General features: G+C 44.6%; 1 protein-coding gene across 1 annotated transcript in view; it reads left to right on the forward strand.

Moving 5' to 3' along the window:
• The window catches only part of KIRREL2 (kirre like nephrin family adhesion molecule 2), a gene marked incomplete at both ends in the record, with an annotated part of 50,401 nt that overhangs the window by 372 nt on the left and 28,698 nt on the right, over nucleotides 1-21,331 (forward strand). The gene's annotated exons all lie outside the window — the stretch shown is intronic.

Raw genomic sequence — 21,331 nt, forward strand, 5'->3', positions numbered from 1 at the left:
GGGCGCGAGAGCCTCCTTGAAGGAAAATGCTGCCTAAGGCTGATGGAGAACGTGCGGCTCAGTGGTTAGAGCAAAGGAGGCAGCGGGGAGGCAGGAGCTCCTGTGAGGCGGAGGGAAGGCTGGACCGATTGAGGGGTGGGGATTGGGTAGCAGGGTGATGAGGCGGGGGGGGGGGTGTTTCATCCAAATTACGCCTGCGAGCCTTGAGCATGCATGCATGTACTGTACGTATGACCTTGAGGAAAACTCGCTCGAGGTACGGCGGCCCCTCCCTCGCGAGCGGGGAAGGAGGGAGAGAGGGAACGCGGTGGGCAAATGGGCTTCCGCGCAAGCCACCGCAAGAGAGAGGAGCTTTTTCTCCCGCGCCCCGGAGAGGAAAGGGGGGGGGAATCTTCTCCCTTCTTCTCCTCCCCCACCCCCATTCCATAGGTGGAGTTTCATCTCCGCAGAAGAGGGGCTTGGGAGTGTGTGTGTGTGGGGGGGGGAGAATTAGCTTCCTGCAAGATCTGCAGGGAAGAGGAGAAGAGAGGCGGGGGTCCCACTCAGGTCGCCGTAAAAAGAGTTGGGGTGGAGGGGGGGGGCGTGCGTGGGTCGGGGTTGATCTCGTGGCCTTCCTCGGACGGACTCCCCCTCGCGGTTAACCTTGAGACGCTACCTCGGAGGCAGTCGCAGCTCCGGCGCGCCCTTTCGCCAGCCCCCACCCCATCTGTGGTTTCCCACCGCGTTGTCATTCAGAGGGTCGTTTTAGTCGCTTGCCACGGGCTTTCCCTTAGAAATCTGGAGATGGGGCGGCGGGGGGGGGCGCCGCTCAGAGAGCCAGTGAAATCTTCCCCTTTCTTTTGAGGGAACATTTTTGACATTTGGGGTACGTGTCCCATAACTCTTTCTCTCCCTCCCCCCAGCACTTGAAAGGCCTTATCTCCCCCCCACACACCCCCACCACCTTTCAGATCCAGGACATAAAGGTGTAGATCAGTCTTCTTCAACCTGGTGCCCTCCAGATGTGTTGGGATACAGACCCCCCCCAACCTCCCTCACTGTTGCCTTCAGGCAGGGAATCCCTGGGTGTCAGTAGGTGGGGTGGGGGGAGGGGGCAATGTTCTTAGCAATTCTGTCAGCCTCCCCTTTCGACCCTTGGAAAATTAGCCCTTTGTTTGCCATTGCACCATCCATCCCTGGGTGACATGCACTCTGCACATGCCCAGATGGCATACTTTTTATATTCTTCAGCTGATCCAAACCAGAGCCATGGGGGAAGGAGGAGGGGGCAGCTGGCCTCCCTCTGTTTGCCAATTCCAGTATAATTTGTCCACCTCGACTTGGGATGATTCCCATAGATGGGATCCTGCCTGAGTCGCTCTCCTGGCTGTAGAGGAGAATGCAAATAGGTTCGGCCCTTTTTTGGCTACTGACCCACAATGTGCTCATTTTGGGGAAGCTCTGTGGCAAACCTCCGCCTCTCCCCTTGATGGGAAGAATTGCAACTGGGTTAGAGAGAACAATAGTGACTCTGAACTGCAGCTGAGGGGCCTGGTGAGTGGGTGGGGGGGGGTCAGAGAACTGCCTTCTTTCTCCTATGCAGACAATGCTGCCTTCTCCCATTGCCTGCAGCGTGCCAAGGCTGCCCCTGGGCAGGGTCAGCCTGGCAGAGGAGCACAGGGAGGAGCCGGTGGGTGGGTGGGTGGGTGAGGAGAGATGCCTTCCCTAAGAAAGATCTCCAAAAGGGGCTTGTCCAGTCGCAGTGCAGCCACCACCAAAGGTGCACCTGCTAAACTTATCCCTGTCATGCGGACTGCAACTCTTAAAGGCGCAGCAGCCCTTTTAAGCGGGACAGAGAAAACAGCAGCAGCAGCAGGGGGTGGGGGGGAGAAAAGAAAAAAAAAGAAAAAAAAGCTGATGGCTAGGCTGGGTGTCCCGGTAACTCTGCTGTCAGATGCCTTAGTGACAGCGATGGGAGTGTAGAAAGATGGCCCCCAGGGAAAGAGTTAAGGGGGTCAGGATGTGTGGGGAGAGAAGGACAGAGTTCACACTTACACGCCTGGCTTGCTCTGGGTGCCCTATGGCTACAAGTTCCTTTGCAGTAACACTAATGGTTGCTGAGTGGCCGTGGTGCTCTTATCCTGGGGTGCCTGCACCGCCTTGCTGGAACGAGGGGAGAGAGGAGGAAAAGGCAGCAAAGGGGATGATTCTTTAATGATACTATCTCTTGAGCAGCAGCTAGAGGCAGCATCCAGAGTATGGGAGCCTAACAGGGCACCAGTGGGGAAGGGGGAACAAGATGGGGGGGAGGTTAATTTCCAAAGGATTTCACCTCATCTGATTTTGCTCTGAGCTGCAATTACAAAGTGAATTATTACACAGTTAGATGTGTGCTTTTTGGACCCGTGAAGACCTCTGTGTCATCCGAAAGCCTGCATAGGTACGGCACCTCATTTGGTTGTTAAACACTTGCTGTTGATGTGTTTCCCTTACTCATTTTCCAGAATTAATTTCAGGTTTGGCAGGAGAGTGAAAAGGCCACTAATGAAGGAAGTGGTCTACTGTTTGGGTAGCTGGGATCACCTGCCAATTGGATCTGTGCCGTAAGATCTACTTTTATCACTGTTGTTCTTCTCTAGCGGTGTTCTTCAGACTTCCTGCCAGCATGACACACAGCAGCTAGTTCCCTAAGGAACGCACTGTGTTCACATAACACATTAAATCTAATTACTGGATTAATCCATTTTCTGAATTTGCACAATAACTTGAACGATCTTCATCACTCTAAACAGGCTGCGTTTGTATATCACACTAATCAACACCAACAAGCAAACAAACCTGAGTTTGGGGCATTGTGCAAATACAGCACCCCAGTTTTTCATTTATCTGGGTTATCCTATGGTGTGAACATGGCACTGGTATACAGTACTTGGTTTTCTGAATTTTTCTGTTTGGCAAAGGTTCTGGAAATATTCTAAAGCAGGGATTGGTCAAAGGAAGCCTATGATCTAGTTCGAATAGGTTATTCTTGGTTGGCCTTGGTGGATCTACAATGATCTTCTTATCTCCACATATTTAGAGGGATCTGCCTCAACAATCAGTAATTAGACCATTTGTTTGGTCTTGCCTTCGAATGTGTTGTGAACCGAATCACAGTTCATGCATTATAGGTAGACTCAGCCAGTTTTGTCTGAAAAAAGCCTTAATTAAAGTGATCTGTAATTTAGTGGAATGGTTTTAATTTAGCCAGATGGTAAGCTATATTTCCCCTATCTCGTCCCAATGTTCTTTATGCTTGTTTGCTCAGAGGTCTGAATAGGTTTCAATAAGGTGGTGGGGCGTGTCCCCAGCTGCCCTCCAGAAATCCTGAGATTGCAATTCCAAAACTTGGGAATTCTCACAATTCTAGTCTTGGCGTATCAGGGATTGGAGAAATCGGGTTAGGGAAGGTCGATCTGCAGAACTGCAGGCTTAGGGTTGGTTCAGCCTCTGAAACAGAGTCAGTCAGAATTGTAGTCAGAGTATCATCTGTGCCAAGATATAGAATAATGACATATAGAATTGTACAATATAGAATTGTAGTCAGAGTATCATCAGTGCCAAGATATAGAATAATGACATGGACAGGGGTAGGCAACCTTGGCTCTTTTATGACTCGTGGACTTCAACTCCCAGAATTCCTGAGCCAGCATAGCTGACTCAGGAATTCTGGGAGTTGAAGTCCACGAGTCATAAAAGAGCCAAGGTTGCCTACCCCTGACGTAGGTCAGACAATTCCCTGCCTTTCGAGGGAGGCCTATAATAGAGGATACATTTCCTCTGAGTGGAGCAATACTCACCCATCCACTCTTATGCAGCTGTGGAGTTCCTTGCAAGATGTTCTGAAAACGCTAGTGGCTGCTCAAGTCGATTATTTGGATTTACCCACAATAAAGTAAACGCTGAAGAAACCAGTGGGTTTGGGCTGCCACAGTACATAAGCCACCGCCAACCACCAAATGGATCAAGATAAGCCCTAATCAAGCTTTGCCTGTTGTATAATTGCATCGGCTAGATCTTCACCTGACCGAATGAAATCTGCAGCATGGAATGCAAAGCTTTTATTTCACGCCCTGCTCTTTTGGCAACCTAGAATAAGGCACGTGGGTGCCTGTTTTATTTTTATTTTTTATCCCCTGTTCTGTTTTATTTTCCCCATATCCATACCCCCCACCCCACCCAGTGTCTTCAAGCTCTTCTCAATTCCCCACTGAGCAAAGACCTTGTCCAGGGGTGTCGCAGGAAAGGGGCCCAGGAAAAAGCCGAACGGCAGCCACACAGCCATGTGATCAAAGCTTTATCCCTTGTTAACGTGTGTTACGGTTCACATTAAAAAAAATGGTCCTTCGGTCGTACGGTTGGGTCTTGGCATTTTTCCTTCTCCCCATGGACACCCCTGGGCTTACGCCTATGATTCCCCCCCCCCACTAATTTGTTCATGCAGTACAAATGCAAAAATAGATACACTGAGTGTTTTGTTCTCAAACCATTGCCATTTCTCTCCCCCCCCCCCCAATCGTCTAGGCTGACCTCCCCCTTTGCTTCAGTTTGCTCAGTGTAGACCATGATAGATAGATAAAGCAAAGCAAAACAACCTCCCCACCACCATTGCCACTTTTCCCGGTAAAATCCAACGGGCTCTGCAAATGATAGAAAAGGATTATTTTCTCTCTCTCTCTCTCTCTCTCTCTCTCTCTCTCTCTCTCTCTCTCTCTCTCTCTCTCTCTCTGCATACATATATATAAAAATAATTTTAAATGCAGCCATCTCATTGAGAGGCTGTGTGACTGAAATTTGGCAGGAGCAAAAGCTGGCCTAAGGGATGCGCCTTCTGTTGTCTCGGTGGAAATCCACTCAAATTTGCAGTGATCTCAAGTTGGCAAAGTTGCAAGGAGTGCATTTATCTGAATACTAATGCCCTGCCTTGCCTGTATTAAGCGATGCAAATGACTCTTCCCCGTTGCCTATCGCTGACACAGGCTGGGGGCGGGAGGGGAGGAGAGGGCTGGCCAGCAACTCCAGGGATGATGGAGAAAGGAAAGGGGCGCCCGCAAAGGCTCCTTCTGTAGGAAGCTGACAAAAATGATCATCGGTGCACCGATGAACTAAAAAGAAGCAATAAGCGTTGCAGTAACTCAAGGTGATCTTTTGAACACTTCTCTGGAAGCTGACGTTGGGATGATGGGCGTGTCATTTCCACGAGCGCGGGGCGCGCACATACAGACAGACATGCACATCATTTCATCTGAACCAAATAACAAATTATCGAATGGCAGTGAGAAGCTATTCAACCAGCTTGGCCAGCCTCGGCTTTGAGAATGGGAAATTCATGCTTTTCCGGATGTGGCACTGCATCAATTGCCAGCCTCCCAAGCTGGCACAGCCATTGCGGAGGGATGTTGAGTGAGGCTTCCTGGAAGGTCCCTGGGTCCCTTTGACTTCACTAAGGAGATGGCTTGGGGCAACCTCTTCCCCGAATACCCGTCAACAATGTTAGGGGGATGTTCTGGGAGTTGTGATCTCCAAATATCTGGGGAAGATTTCGTGAGAGGGTTCCATAGATTGTCCTTTAAGATACCCTGCCAGAAGTAATGGAATCCTATTATAAGAGTTGTTTCCAATGAATCAAGTTAGCAATCAATGGAGAAACCTCAGAAAAGTCCCTGCTGGATCAGAACAAATTAGCTTCATCTTATCCACCTCCTGTTTTTCCTGAAACCAGAGTACTTATTAATTACATTTTATGTCCCTGCCTTTCTCCGGGGAGTTCACGATTGCATTCACCAGGGATGGCCAGAAGGTAGACCAAGCTCTATTGTTAGACCTCCATGTGAGTTGCAGAACAGATCATCAGGGGATTTTTGCTCCCAGCTGTTTAACAACTGTCACAACAGAGAGCGTGCCCCCCCCCGTCCTAATTTAGGCGGTAGAGATGAAAGTAAGCTAGAAAGAAAGAGTAGGGGTTGTTATGGAATTTATTGTGCAGAGGTCTCCTTGTGCTACCAAAGAGTTGCACAGACAAGGAAGGGCACTGAGAGCAGTAAAAGTCACACAGAAATACACTGAGTTCTAAAAGCAAAAAGTATTTTACTTTGAGGTGGTGTAAAAACAAAAATGCACAGTCAAAAATAAACAGTCCAAGTCACAAAGTCTTCTTACCGGTCCAGAGGTCAATACACAGTTTAGGTTACAACAGTAGTAAACCAACAGCAGAGCAAAAACAGTAATAGTAGAGATCAGTGAATTCAGAGAGAGAGAGAAGCTACTTTCCTAGCTTCCTCTTATGGCCATGAGAACACTTACACACCCATTGGCCAATTAACAACTTAAAGACATAGCATTATGGTTAATATATTTTCAACCCAACATTGTAGGCTAACACCATATGCCTAACATTCTCCCCTTTGGGTAGAATAATATATAACTCTTACAATCTTATGCACATTCTTTCACAATTAGCATTGTGTTTCACAGCACTTTGTACCTTCGTAAAATGGTCTGCAATATTTACATCAGATGGACAATACTCTAACTGTATTAATTTATCTTTGACACATTGTCTGACATTTAAATAACGAAGATCAGTATGTTTAGATCTTGTTCTTACTGCAGCACTATTAGCCATCTTTATTGCAGCTTGATTGTCCTCATACACAATGAATGGATCATTTACATTTAAACCCATATCTAACAATAATTGTCTGTACACTAGCAGTTCTGTACATAACACTGATAGACATGAGAATTCAGCCTCTATTGTAGATAAGCTTATGTGTTTTTGTCTAATGGACTTCCATCCAATCAAAGAATCACCCAACATTACAGCCAACCCTGAGGTAGATTTACGACTGTTTGAATCAGAGGCAAAACTCGCATCTGCATATGCAGTAAGGATTAACTCACGATTTGGCTCTAGATATAACGAGTAGTGAATAGTTTGCTTCAAATACCTTAATACTCGTTTAGCTGATTGCCAGTGTCTAACAGTTGGATTATTGTTGTACCTAGCTAATTGATTTACACAGTAAGAAATATCAGGTCTAGTCCAATTACTCAGATACATAAGACTTCCTATCAAAGATTGGTACATAGTCTTATCAAATACAGGACTCTCCACATTAGTGTCCTTAAAATCCATAGCCATCGGAGTTTTAGCTGGTTTACACATTTCCATATTGTATCTCTTTAATAACTGAGATATCTTACTGGCTTGCGACACCTTAAAACCCCTATTTGTTTTCACAATATCTAACCCCAAATAGTGGCTTATTTCCCCAAGATTTCTAATTGTGAATTCAGTTTGCAATCTTGAAATGATAGTTTGTGCTTCTAACTCAGTTTTTGTTATTATTGCAATATCATCTGTGAATAATAAGAGAAAAGATAATGCTCCGTTGTGTTCTCTTCTAAACAAACAAGGATCAGCATTACTGGCTACAAAACCTAATGCACTTAACTCATTAACTAAACATGTATTACACTCATAGCCTGATTGTTTCAATCCATAGAGGCTTTTCTTTAACTCCCAACAATCATGGTCTCTATCACTGGTCAATCCTGGTGGTATTCTTAAATAAATAGTATGTTGCAATGGAGCATGTAGATATGCAGTTTCAACATCTACATGGTTAACCATATATTGGTTTTTAGCTGCCCATACTAAAGCTGCTCTTAAAGTAGTCGCCCTTAGACTGGGTGCAAACACTTCGTCATAATCCTCAGTAGTTTGGGCAAAACCTTGTGCAACCAAACGTGCCTTATGGGTTACAGTCCCGTCTACACCTTTCTTTAACTTATATATCCATTTACAACCTATAGCTTGCTCACCAGGTGGCAGTTTTGCTTTCTCATAAACGTTAAGATCCTGCAAAGACTTCAACTCCCTGTTCATTGCAGCTTTCCATGATGCCTGTTCCTTTTCAGGATACATCCTGATCTCATCATAGTTAGAAGGCTCTACACTAACTTGACATATACTAGCTTCATAGCGATCAGGTGGATGTCTGATGCGCGTTGAACGCCAAGGAATTACAGGGCTTTGAATTTCAGACTCCTTTCCTTCCTCTGATTCCTCTATTATCTCCCCTATCTCCTCTTCATCTTTTATATTTACAGGAGATGAATTATCATTACTAGTTACGTTATCAGAGGAGTCCTCAAACACTAGAGGATCAGTATTAACAGCTTCTTGCTCTAACCTATCCCAACCAACGTGCTCAAGGAATTTTGCACTAGCACTGTTATATACATTAGTTGTGCCTCGTTCCCAGAAACGATAGGATCTATGGTTAGCTTCGTAACCTACGAAGTATAATTGCCTAGCCCTATGTTGGCCTTTACTCCTGAGTTGTGCAGGAATGTGGACCCAAGCTGGGGTGCCAAATGTGTGCAGGTAATCAAGGTTTGGTTTTTTACCATGCCATATAGTATATGGTATTTTACCAGTAGAAGTATTAACAACTATATTCAGAACATGGTTTGCACATTTTGCTGCCTCCCCCCACAGTCTATCTGTTAAGCCAGAATCTCTTAACATCGTTCTCATCATGGCTTGTAACGTTTGCCCACGTCTCTCAACAAATGCATTATGTTGAGGCCTATAAGGGGCTGAACGTTTATGCTCAATGCCAGCTGATTGTAGCATATCAACAAAATACTTATTTGTAAATTCAGTACCATTATCAGTAATTATGCACTGAACCTTTCTCTTTGTTTTTCTCTCCACGAACTTCAGCCAGTTTGCAAATTGTTGGAAAGTATCTGCCTTTGACTTAAGCAGATAACAAAAACCATATCTAGAGTAGTGGTCCAATATACTTAAAATATAACATGACCCTCCTAAACTTGGTTTCATGGGTCCAATTAAATCAGCAAACACAACTTCCAAAGGAACAGTTGTTTTGAAACTGTTTAACCTGTTTGCAGGAGTTGCCTTGCTCTTTTCCTGATTACAGGCATTGCAATTCAAATACTTACTACATGGCTTCAGTTTAACTCCCTCTACTAATTCCACTGTTTTACGTAGTGAGTTAAAGTTTACATGCCCTAACCGCCTATGCAATAAATGTATACATTCATCATGTGGCTTCTTGTTCTCACATATTGAGTTAGCTTTAACTGTACTAACCTGGTTACTTGTGAGAACGAATAAACCATTTTTCAAATTAGCAGTTACACAGGTTCCATTCCTCTCAATAGTGCATTGCTCCCCTCTGAATGTTACCACAAACCCAACCTTAACCAATTCCCTTACAGATAACAGGTTGAATCTTAGCTTAGGTATATATAACATAGGTAACTGTTCATTAATGCATGGACAATAGGAATTACCTTCACCAGAGGCCTTCATCCTCCAACCGTTTGCTAGTGAAACATATTGGTTGCTGTTTTTCATATTAACAAACCTCTTTTTCACTTTGGTAATGCATTGTGAAGCCCCACTATCAACAACCCACAATTCATTATTTCTGGATGTTGGTTCACCAGAAATAGCCAAACCAATGCACTTCTTAGCCTTCCCACTGCTATTTACATTCTGTTTTTTACCCTTTCTACAGAATTTGGCTATATGCCCTATAGCCCCACAAGAATAACATTTCTTGACGTTGTAAACAGTGGTAAATGGCTGCTCCTCTTGTGGCTGTGTCTCTCTCAGCTGGTCTCTGTCACGCCTCCTTCTGGACTCTTCCAGCAGTCTCCCAGTAATGTTAGTCAATGTCAGTTCCTCTCTGGTCAGGACTTCCAAAGAAGAAACATATCCATCATAACTCTCATCCAAAGATGACAGAATAATGTAGACCTGATGCAACTCTGAAAAAATCAGCTCCTTTTCATGAAGCTCTTGAAAAGTTGCCTTCATGTAATTTAAATGGGTCAGCATATCTCCATTCTTCTGCAGACGAGCCCTAAACAGCTTACGTGTAAGGTGTATATGTGCACCCACACTGTCACGAACATAAAGCCTTCGCAAAACATCCCAACACCTAGCAGCAGACTCCTCACCACGAATATGGACAAGCTGCTGGTCATTCAGTGTTAGTCCAATAATGCAAAGAGCTTTCTCGTTGCTTCGTTTAAAGTCGTCTAACTTCTTTACATCCTCTTCGTCATCTGGATCCCAAGCAGTAGTATCTGGTGGGTTATTTACAACAGCCCATAGTCCTTCCTTGCGCAAAAGCAAGCAGCATTTTGTGGACCAGGAAACATAGTTTGTCCCATCCAACCGGGTTATCCAGGAGATGCCTGACAACTGTTCTTGTGCCATTTTACACCAAATACAAACTCAGCTAGGAATACTGTGTGTACTAACTCTCAGTACAGGCCTGGGCCCATAACCAGTGTTCAGGAATTTGTTGTGCAGAGGTCTCCTTGTGCTACCAAAGAGTTGCACAGACAAGGAAGGGCACTGAGAGCAGTAAAAGTCACACAGAAATACACTGAGTTCTAAAAGCAAAAAGTATTTTACTTTGAGGTGGTGTAAAAACAAAAATGCACAGTCAAAAATAAACAGTCCAAGTCACAAAGTCTTCTTACCGGTCCAGAGGTCAATACACAGTTTAGGTTACAACAGTAGTAAACCAACAGCAGAGCAAAAACAGTAATAGTAGAGATCAGTGAATTCAGAGAGAGAGAGAAGCTACTTTCCTAGCTTCCTCTTATGGCCATGAGAACACTTACACACCCATTGGCCAATTAACAACTTAAAGACATAGCATTATGGTTAATATATTTTCAACCCAACATTGTAGGCTAACACCATATGCCTAACAGGGGTTCAAAAGTGGATTGGTTTATTTATCTCTAACTTTGGGGTCTGATCTTTCCTCCGCCTAGATGATGGTCACCACAATCTGATGAGTCTCATTAGGCAGAAAAATGGTGGCTGGTTCAATGCTCCCAAGGCTAAATTAACATTTCCCCGTTGTCCCCCAGTCCTAGGTCACTTCTGTAGTACGGATTTAGAGCATCTTCACTGCATCACCCAACCATTGGTGAAGCGATTATAGAAGCTGTCCACATTACTGCTACTTTGGCAGAGTAATACCAGGGAAACCTGAAAAGATGCTCTAAATCTGTAGTGTGGAAATTACCTTGATGCTCCGGCCATTACATGGCACTGACTTTCAATTCTTGCACTGAAAGCAACTTCTTGAATTAAGGGTGTCCTCTGAGATAACCTTGTTCCCTATTGCAGTCTGTGTTTTTGCCATTTCCAAGCCTTTCTTTGAAACTAGCTCTGGTTAGGGAACGTCAAGATAATAGCTATCCAAACTAGAGCCCACAGATTTGTCTCCCTCTATTATTGGCAGATAGGGACGCGGTGGCTCAGTGGGTTAGGACGCTGAGCTTGTCGATCAGAAGGTCGGCAGTTTGGCGGGTCGAATCCCGAGTGCCGCGTAGCAGAGTGAGCGCCTGTTACTCGTCCCAGCTTCTGCCAACCTAGCAGTTCAAAAGCACGTAAAAATGCAAGTAGAAAAATAGGGACCAGTATGGTGGGAAGGTAACAGCGTTCCGTGCGTCTTTGGCGTCTAGTCATGCCGGCCACATGACCACGGAGACGTCCTCGGACAAGCGCTGGCTCTTTGGCTTTGAAACGGAGATGAGCACCGGCCCCTAGAGTTGGAAATGACTAGCACGCATGTGCGGGGGAACCTTTACCTTTACCTATTATTGGCAGATTTGTGAAATAAGAGAAGCAGAGAGTGAGTGGTTGGGTTCCTATCAAAGCTAGGATCGAAAAATCCAAATAGCCATTAAATGGCAGCAAAAAAACAAACAAACAGAATTATGACTTTCTAGTGGTCATCCAGAATTTGGCAGTAGAGGTAGACTTTACAACATGCTTAACTCTGAATCTGGACCAACGTACTGTATTCATATAACATGCTATACCCAAACAAATCACATTATGCCTGAAACAAGTCACCTAGTTCACACAACCTGCTAGAGCAGGGGTCTTCAAACCTGGCCCTTTTTATGACTTGTGGATTTGTGGACTTCATCTCCCAGAATTCCTGGCTGAGGAATTGAAGTCCACAAGTCATAAAAGGGCCAGGTTTGAAGATCCCTGTGCTAGAGCAACCGTTTGTTTCCTACAAATAAACTAGAAATCACCCAACTGCGTATTAGCTGATAGTGTTCTGACTTCCAAACATGAATTGGAATAAGGTGGTCCTCGATTTAAAACCAGAATTAGGACCAGAATTTTGGTCGCTGAGCCAGGCCGTTGCTGAGTGAATCTCATCTGATTGTATGACCTTTATTGCTTATGGTTGTTAAGTGAATCATACAGTCATTAAGTAAAATCCAGCTTTGCCCATTGACTTTGCTGGTTGGAAACCAGCTGCGAAGGTTGAAAATGGTGATCACATGACCCCCAGAATATTACAACCATCGTAAATCCATGCCGGGGATGCTACAACAGTTGTAAGTGTGAGGATTGGGTTTAGCTTTCAGTGCTACTGTAACTTTGAATGGTTGTTAAATGAATGGTTTTAAGTTGAGGGCTACCTGTACTCATTGGCTAAAAAAATAAAAGTATCTATCATTCTTTCCGTGTTGGTCTATAAGTGAGGGTGAAGGTTCATTACGTTTCCTTACCAAGCTAGGTAACATCTTCAGCGGTGTTTAGTGGATGTCAGTGTCCATGTTCTTCTGTTTATAAGGACTTCAGGTGTGGGTGTGTCAGGTGAGGGTCCTGTGATGGGTCTTGTGACACCTGCCCCATCACAAGACACACCCACATCTGAAGCCCTTATAAACAGATGAACATGGACATCCCTGAAATTCCGCTGAAGATGTTACCTAGCCTGGTAACGAAACCAACCCAAAGCTCAGAGAACAATCCTACACCCTCATCCTTCACCTGAGCTACAGATGCTTGTTACTGTTGGTATATAAGTGTTTTGGAGAGGGAGTGTTATAGAATTTGTCCCCATAAAAACACGTTAATCTGAGAATACAATTTGCAATGACTATAGAAACGGATGAACTGGTCCTCCTTGTACTGGTCATCTTAGGGTGCAGGCAAAAGGGTAGCTAGCTGGTTGGACTTTCTCCCACTTAACCCCAACATTTTGCTGTCATGCCCTTCTCAAACACTGTGGCCTTTTGGGGAGGACTTGGGTCGTAGAGCTGGGTGTGTATACTCAGCTCTTGTTTCATCGCAGCAGCTGGCATGGGAAGTGCAGCATTAACAGCAGAGAGGAGCTGATGCCCAAGCTAATGAACTGTTGAGTTTTGGGGTGAAAACATAGAGCCCCTGTCTCCGCTCTGGAAATGTGGAGCCATTCTGAGTGCATTTGCACTATATGCAGCAGATGTTTCTGCTGGACAAAATAAAGCCTTTTATTTCAGATGTGTATGTGCGTGCGTGCGTGTGTGTTTTCCAAGCCTCATTCTCTGTCACAAAGTAATTGTCTGCCCCCTTAATTTCCTGTGGCGGTAAACATTTGGATTGATTTTTAAACACGTCTAGTGAGATGCTTTAAGATACCCATTGATTATTGCCAAGTAAAATTGTTGCAGGAAACAGAAAGATTGAATTTTCCCAAGAGGAGGGGGAGGGAGATAGCGAAGACTTCAAAAACTGCAATTATTATATGCTTAATGGCCACTCGATCGATTGGCAGAAGCCCAAAAGATTGGATGATTGCTGAACATATTTCACGGGGAGTGAAAGGATTTTGAAAGGTTGGGTCTCACCTCATGGCTCCTCTTTTTCAAGATCCAGAGACTTGATTAGACATACCGATACAAGCCTCCGAACTTGTTTGATGGCCAAAAGCCCAGCCCAGTAACACAAGCTGGGCTAATGACAGCATTTGACCTAAGGGAAGACTGTTGTTCTCAAGCCATGGTTTATCCCCGGGCAATCCGTTATTTTAAAGCAGTGTTTCTCAACTTGGCCAACTTTTAAGATGTACGGACTTCAACTTCCAAAGCTGGCTAGGGAATTCTGGCAGTTGTCAACATCTTAAAGTAGACAAGATTGAGAAATGCCGTTTAGAGCTTCAAAAAAAAAATAGGCAGGGCCAGGACAAAGAAAAGGGTATTGTCAGGACAAAACCCAGTTGCATTTACCAATAGTCCTTGACTTATGGCCAAAATCAAGACCAGGATCTCCAATGCTAAGCTAGGCAGTTGTTAAGTTATTTTATGACCTTTTTTAGCATAGATGTTAAGCAAATCACATAGTTGTTAATTGAATCTGGCTTCTGCCACTGACCTTGCTTTTTGGAAGTCACCCCCAAAGCACTGCAGCTATTGTAAATACAGGGCAGCTCCAAGCACCGGCATTTTGATCATGTAACTATCGAGATGCTGTAATCATTGTAAATGTGAGGTCACCTTCTCAGTGTCTTGTAACTTTGAATGGCCAGTAAATAAGTGGCTGTCATTTTTAAAGATAGGTCATGTGTTATGGCACAGTTGCCACCTTGTGCATGGCACAGATGATTCCAGAGTTTGGGTACCACTCCAGAAATTTGGGTTTGCTGTCTTGGCAGGAGTTCAGATTGGGAACCTAGCTCTACTGCCAAAGCAGAATTTTTTGCAGAATCTTGCAATATCGGGACTACATGTCCAGTAGATGATCAGAAATTGCATTCTGTCGTGAATGGAACTCCATACAATAGTAAGAGCAACTAGATTATATTCCCTTCCACAATTCCAATATCGTGTTGGCCGACACATCTAGAGTTGCAGTATCAACACATCTAGAAGAGTGCCAGGATATACTGAAGATATCTGCTTCACTCCATTTTGGAGGCATAAACTAATATATTGTTAATATTTTGATGGAAACCACACTTTGTCTAACAGCTGGACAACAGGGCTGGACATAAGCGCTTAGAGGATTTTCATAGGCCATGTAATTCAGGGCAGAGGGGAAGGAGGAGAAGGAGTAGCCAGCTTTACGGGGACAAATGCACAAAATTAACATCTGTTGGCTTCTGGGAATGACCTAATTTCAGGTCTGAACTGATGCCAGGAAGCTATGGCAACATATACTGCAGGGGTCTGCAAAGCCTGTCAGTACAAAGGACTCATAAATAGCAAAGGTGTGTCCCTCTGACCAGGCTTGGTACATATCAGGGCCCTAGCAAAAAAGCTATGTTGGCTTTTCCCACCAAACCAGGTGGTAAAGGACTTGGAGGGGATCCAATTGATCTTCCATAAGAGTAGAAAGCAGCCTGGGGGCAAGGGGGAACAGTCCTAACTTCTTCCCACCCCTGGGTTGGTCAGTTTATGTAACTATGAGGAATGTCTTTGGGCATCTTTATCACTCCTCTCAATTTTAAATATACTGGTGGTCCTCAACTTACTTCATTTAGTGACTGTTCCAAGTTACAACAGCACTGAAAAAAGTGAGTTACGACCGTTTTGCACACTTACAACCGCTGAAGCATCCCCATGGTCACGCGATCAAAATCCGGACACTTGGCAACTCACACTTATGACGGTTGCAGGGTCCTGAGATCATGTGATCACTTTTTGCGACCTTCTGACAAGCAAAATCAATGGGGAAGCCAGATTGACTTAACAACCATGTTACAAATTTAACCGCTGTGGTGATTCACTTAACAACTGTGGCAAGCAAGGTCGTAAAATGGGGCAAATTTCACTTAACAAGTGCCCCGCTTAGCAACAGGAATTTTGGGCTCAATTGTGGCTGTAAGTCGAGGACTACCTGTACTTATGGAAGACATCGCTATAGGGCCAAACTTATAGAGTGAGCCATTAATCAACAATAGACTAGCATCCTCTAGATAGGTTGGGATTCTTCGGCCAAGAATTTGGATCATTACAGTTCCATTCTACGTCGAGTTGAGGATAATTGCTCTACCGTGGTTCCCGGAAAATAAGCCCCACCCCCAAAATAAGCCCCAGTTAAGATTGTCAGCTAGACGGACGCATTTAGTACTGTATTTCCCCAAAAATAAGACGGGTCTTTTGGAGCAAAAATTAATGTAAGACCCGATTTTATTTTTCGGGAAAACATGGTAGCATCAAGGATAATGGTGCACCAACTCCTTTTTTATTTTGAAGGTTTTAAGGCTGTCTACATGTCAGAAAACTGGGTCAGTGGGGTGATTCTCTAATTTCCCACATTGCCCCAGAATGATGCCACTGTGGGTAATTTACAGAGTAGATATCTCACAACACAACTGCAGTGTTGCCAACTATTAAGTACTATGGTAGTCCCCAGCAGGGACATTTTATTTTTGTTCTTATTTATTCCTGCAAATGTTCTCCTGCTCCGGTCAGACTCCAGGTGGTGTACATACCAACATAAAAACAATTCCTTAGGACACATCTCCCAACCCACCCCTAAAACAGCCAGACACCATCATCAATAATCAGGCAATTGCCTGATCCCCACCAACTGAGACATCGAAGGAATCCAGACCTGTTTAAAAATAAAAGCTTCCCCTTCTTGAATGCCTGGAGTGAAGAGGCCAAGGACGATGATATCTGTTGGGGATAGCATGATGGACTAGAGGACCTCCGAGGTCCCTTCCAATTCTGTTATTCTGCCAGCCACAGAAAAGTCCAGCTTCTAGGTCATGCAAGTTTTTGTCTGGACGTTATTGAGCAAGCTTGTCTACGCGTGACAAGATAGATGGAATAATTGTGAACTGGGTGGTCCCTATCCGAGCCCAGCACCGTCCCGTAGAGGTGATATAGGTGATAACTGATACTTTCATAAAATAGGCGTTGTTTTGCACTAATGGGTTCCACTAATGGGTTCCACCAGGACAACTTCAAATTTACACTGTATTGGTTACAAAATAGTCCTCAACTTACAATCATTTAACAAGTTTTGGTGTTATGACAGCACTGATTTATGACCAATCCTCGTGCTTACGACTGTTGTGGCATCCCCAGGATCATGTGATCAAAATTTATTTGGCAGAGACCCAAATCACACAGGACATCATTTTCTCAACCTTCCCAGGGGCCATCCAAACAAGCAGAGACAATGGGAGAGAAGCCGGATGTGCTTAGTGATTCGCTTAAGAGCCATGGTGATTCACTTAACGACTACAATGTCAAGCAAGGCTCCCTTAATGAACCCCATTTACTGCTAAGCTTGTAAGCCGCCCTGAGTCTTCGGAGAAGGGCGGGATATAAATGGAATTAAAATTAAAAAAAAATTACAAATTTATGATGGAAGCTCTGGTCCCTGTATGCATGTATTCTGAGTCGTATAAACAGCATCTTTATAGGAGCTTTTCACTATTAAAATATTATTTGCAAAGTGGCAGTGGGATCTGGAGTTCCTCCAGAATATTCTGCAAAGCCCAGAGTCCTTTCTCTGAAGCTTGGTGGAACATTTCCAATTTATGGGTAGAAACCAAGGATCCAGGGCGGGGGGGGGGAGTTGCCCAGGCGAGGGGCATGTGTGGGTCAGAAGTAGTGGCAGAGACATTTAGTGGGAGAGGTATGTCAAGCAGACAGGAGGGCTGGCGGAACTGATGGCAATTGAATGAGCCCTTGATACAAAGGGTCTATTGTCCAACCCCCCAACTCAGGCCCTCTCAAGCTGCCAGCTCTGGCAATTCTCCCTCCCCGCTTACAATGTGACAATATAGCCACACACACTCTCTCTCTCTCTCTCATGGATCCCTCGTCATCTTTCTCTCCTTCCTGGCTCACTTTCGGAAGGCTTTCTCAGCAAAAGAGAATCAAAACCAGTTTGGAGATTCAGCCACACCTCAATACTACAAAGCCCAGAGGCCTGACTTGCTGACTTTTCATCCAGCAGCGAAAAGGCGCTGTTCAACGCCAAGTCAAGGGATGGCTTTTCTAAGAATCGCTCAAATGGATGATGCGTTTGAATGGATGCTGAGATCTTTACTCTGCCTGTCCATGCTGGAAGAGCTTCTGACTAAGAAGATCCCCACCATCGAGAGTTCAGTTCCCTAAAAGATTTTCATGAAACACCTAAAACAGCTCTAGCTGACATTTTCCTCGAATGAATGTCAGAAGCCACTTTATTCCACTATTTCTATTGGTCTCGTAACAATTCAGGAAGATTGAGATCTGGTGATAAGCATTGACGTATTTATTTGTCCGCGATATATCACTGCATCCACACCCACTTTTTTTTTTGGCCATGGATGGACTACTCCTATTGTTCTTCCTTTTCTTTTCTTTTTTTAGCCACTTTTTTAAGAAAATGCTGCTCAGCCTCAAACCCATTTCCTTCCCCCCCCCCCAGATCTTCATCATAGGAATTTTTTTTTTCCTTAATTAGGTTGCCTGGCAGGGAATCAGTTTTGTGACTGCAGAGCCATAGCAGAGATGGAGGGAGGGAGGGAGAAGGGCAGGGCAGAAAGAGAAATGTTGTATACCGGCCTCCTAAAAGATCCTGGTGGACTTTTTTTTTTTTTTTGCACATTCACACTTTACGGTTGGGGAGAAGAAGTCAAGCGTCCTGCTTTTTTCAGAGTTGAGGAACAAGGGACTATCCAGAAATGGCTGAGGTGGAGAATTCACAGCCTTTGGCAGGCCACGATGTCTCTCTCACGATTCTAATTAATTCCCAAAGATGAATTTCTTCCTGAATCCTCTGGGCTAACTTTTTTGCCTGGGTGGAGGAGCAACCCACCTCCCCTTGGATGCCACTCTAGTTCTGTGGGGTGGACAAGAGTTATGTGTGCTTTCATTTCCTCCCCCCCCCCACTTTTTTTTCCCCTGCAGTTTTGGCACAATGGAGTGCAGATTTCATGCCTATTACCAGGCAGAAATTCAGCAGTTCGTTTCAGCCTCTGTGCCGCTTCAAAAAGGATTTGCTGTGAAGCATGGAAATACGAGGCAAGGACGTCCTAGAGCCTGAGGGATGTAATGTGGGGAGGGAAGGAACCAGGGGGGGAGTATAAGTGTTTTGGAAAGGGGAATACTTGGTTCACAGCAGGCCTCCATTGCAGTAACCATTAGGCCATTGCTTCTTTCTTTGCAAAGGCACCAAATGCCTTCCAGATGTTTTTAGATTTATATCCCTATCAACTACAGGCAGTGTGGCCAGTGGCAAGAGACTCTCTGCCTGTTGTGGTTTAAAATAATTCTTGCAATACTGTATACCATACAAAGAGGAGAGGACCTTCCTATTCCCATTGTGTGGTTTCATGCAACATGGTTTACCCACGTCCCTATCTGGTGTCTCCATTCACCCTAAATGCTAAGCCAGGTTGATTCCAATCTTGGTTAGGTTTCATAGGGCTTGCCATGTTGCCTGAGCACAGACCATTAATTTACAAGCCAGCGCAATGCACAAATCACCCAAAAAGTTAATTCAAAAACTAGATTAAGTTTTTGTTCTATGAATACAAGCCTGGAGAACCTAGCTGCCTCTCACATCGCTCTTGATATCTGCATTCCTCATGCCTCACGTTAATCTCTGCTCATTGAGCAAAGCCATTCATCTATTTCAGATGTGTTGGGACTGCCCATCTCTTGCGTTTATCTGAGACTCCTTTGTTTCTAATCTTAACTTGACTTGTGGAGGCAGCTGGTTCTCATGCCAAAAGAACTTGCTCAAGATAGATGATAACATTTCTGCCTCTTCTCACAGTCTATTCCTGTTCCACTGATAAGTCATTACATTCAGACGCTTCTTCTGAGTCCTGCCCTGCCAAGCTGTCAACAGAACCCAGACCTGCTAACTTCTCACCAGCCTCAGAGATGTAGGTCCAAATATGGCTTTGTGCTCAGGACTGGACATCCTTCGTGGGATGTTACAGTAATTCCATGATTTAAAACTAAGCACTAGTCAAATTTGTTCCCAGTGGTTCCTAGGAGAAGGTGAAACATAACAATAATTGAAACATCAAAACATCTCTCTTTCCTCAGTTCACAAAATAGAGCAGACACAGCTTTGGAGAATGTGACACACACACACACACACACACACACACACACATGCGCACCCCGCCACCCATCCCAAGTTCACATAATTACTCAGCTATTCATTCTGTGAGTGACAAGCTGTCATCATTATTTTTGAGATGGAACCGTGGAGTGTCTTTCAAAGGCTTGGAGTCACTTGAAAGACTCCGCTTTTCCTTGTCCATTTCGGCTCCGAAGAGAGAGGAAATAAATGTACGGTGGTTAGAAAGAAAGAGCTCAATTCTCTCTCTTTCCACCACCACCCTGCTGCCTGGTCTTTCAGCCGCTGCACCCCTACTTTTCCAGAGCTCCCAGTCCAGTCCCCTTCCATGGCCATGCACCTTCCATTGGTCTTCTGCTATTTGCAGTGGCTCTTACTGGCATACTGTTTGTGATCTCATACATCAGAGTTGCATAGGCCTGAATTGGAAGACAGTAACTTCTCTATAGCAACCAGCAGTGTTTCCTGGAGCAAAGAGGGGCTTCCAGGGTCATTGGTAGGCGGTGAGCCGACCTACAGCTTTTAAGTAACACTGCCGCATATACTTGTGAATAGTAGAATGCTCTTGAAAGTCTCCAGATGAAAACCCAGATGGATAGTTCCTTTGGTTGGTCATAAGAGTGTGTCTGTGGGTGTATCTGTAAATGAGAGAAAGAGAAGATGTGAACAAATTTGCTAGGAATATTGTGGACTCACATTTTAGGAGACCTTTGACAAAATGCTCTCAAAGGAACCGTGTCTGCCACTGCTGCTTTCTTCTCATCTCTATTTGGTCCCCAAAGGACATCCTTGTCTAGAGGAAACATCAAGGAAGATGGGACTGCTGATCCATCACTTGGTTTTTGTCACTAGGTCCAAGCTTCAAGAGAACAGGTGACACCAGACAGAATCAGGAAAGATCAGAGGCCCTTGAAACTCAGGAGTTCTTCCTACTCGGAGCAGCCAAGGGCCATCACTGTTAATCAAGGATGCACAATATGAGCTGAAACCATGCTTTTTTTTTTTTTGGACTGGTGTGAGAGTCGTGCTCCGGGAGTGGGTGACTTGGCACAGGAGCTAAGTTTGACTTGATTCAATTTACGGTGAATTAAAATGAAACAATTACATTAGTATGATTTCTTAATCATTATGGACTTCATTAACCACTGGAACCAGGTACCATCCAAAGCATTCAGAAGGCCACATTGCAGCCCTCATGGCTACCATCGGCTATTCCTGCTCTAAAGTCTCCATTGTTCCCCAATTAATTGCATCAACAGTTTGGAGATGCAAAGAGGTTCTTAACACCACTTGCAATAACCAAACGGGTTCTGTGTTTCTTGATATTCATGATAGGCCTAGGAATTCACTTCAGTTTTTCTCAGAAGGTTGATCAGCTGGACCTGGTTGGTCCTGCCTCTCTGGGGTAACTAAAGACCA

This window comes from Vipera berus, assembly GCF_964194415.1.
Source record: "Vipera berus genome assembly, chromosome: 9".
NCBI lineage: Eukaryota > Metazoa > Chordata > Lepidosauria > Squamata > Viperidae > Vipera > Vipera berus.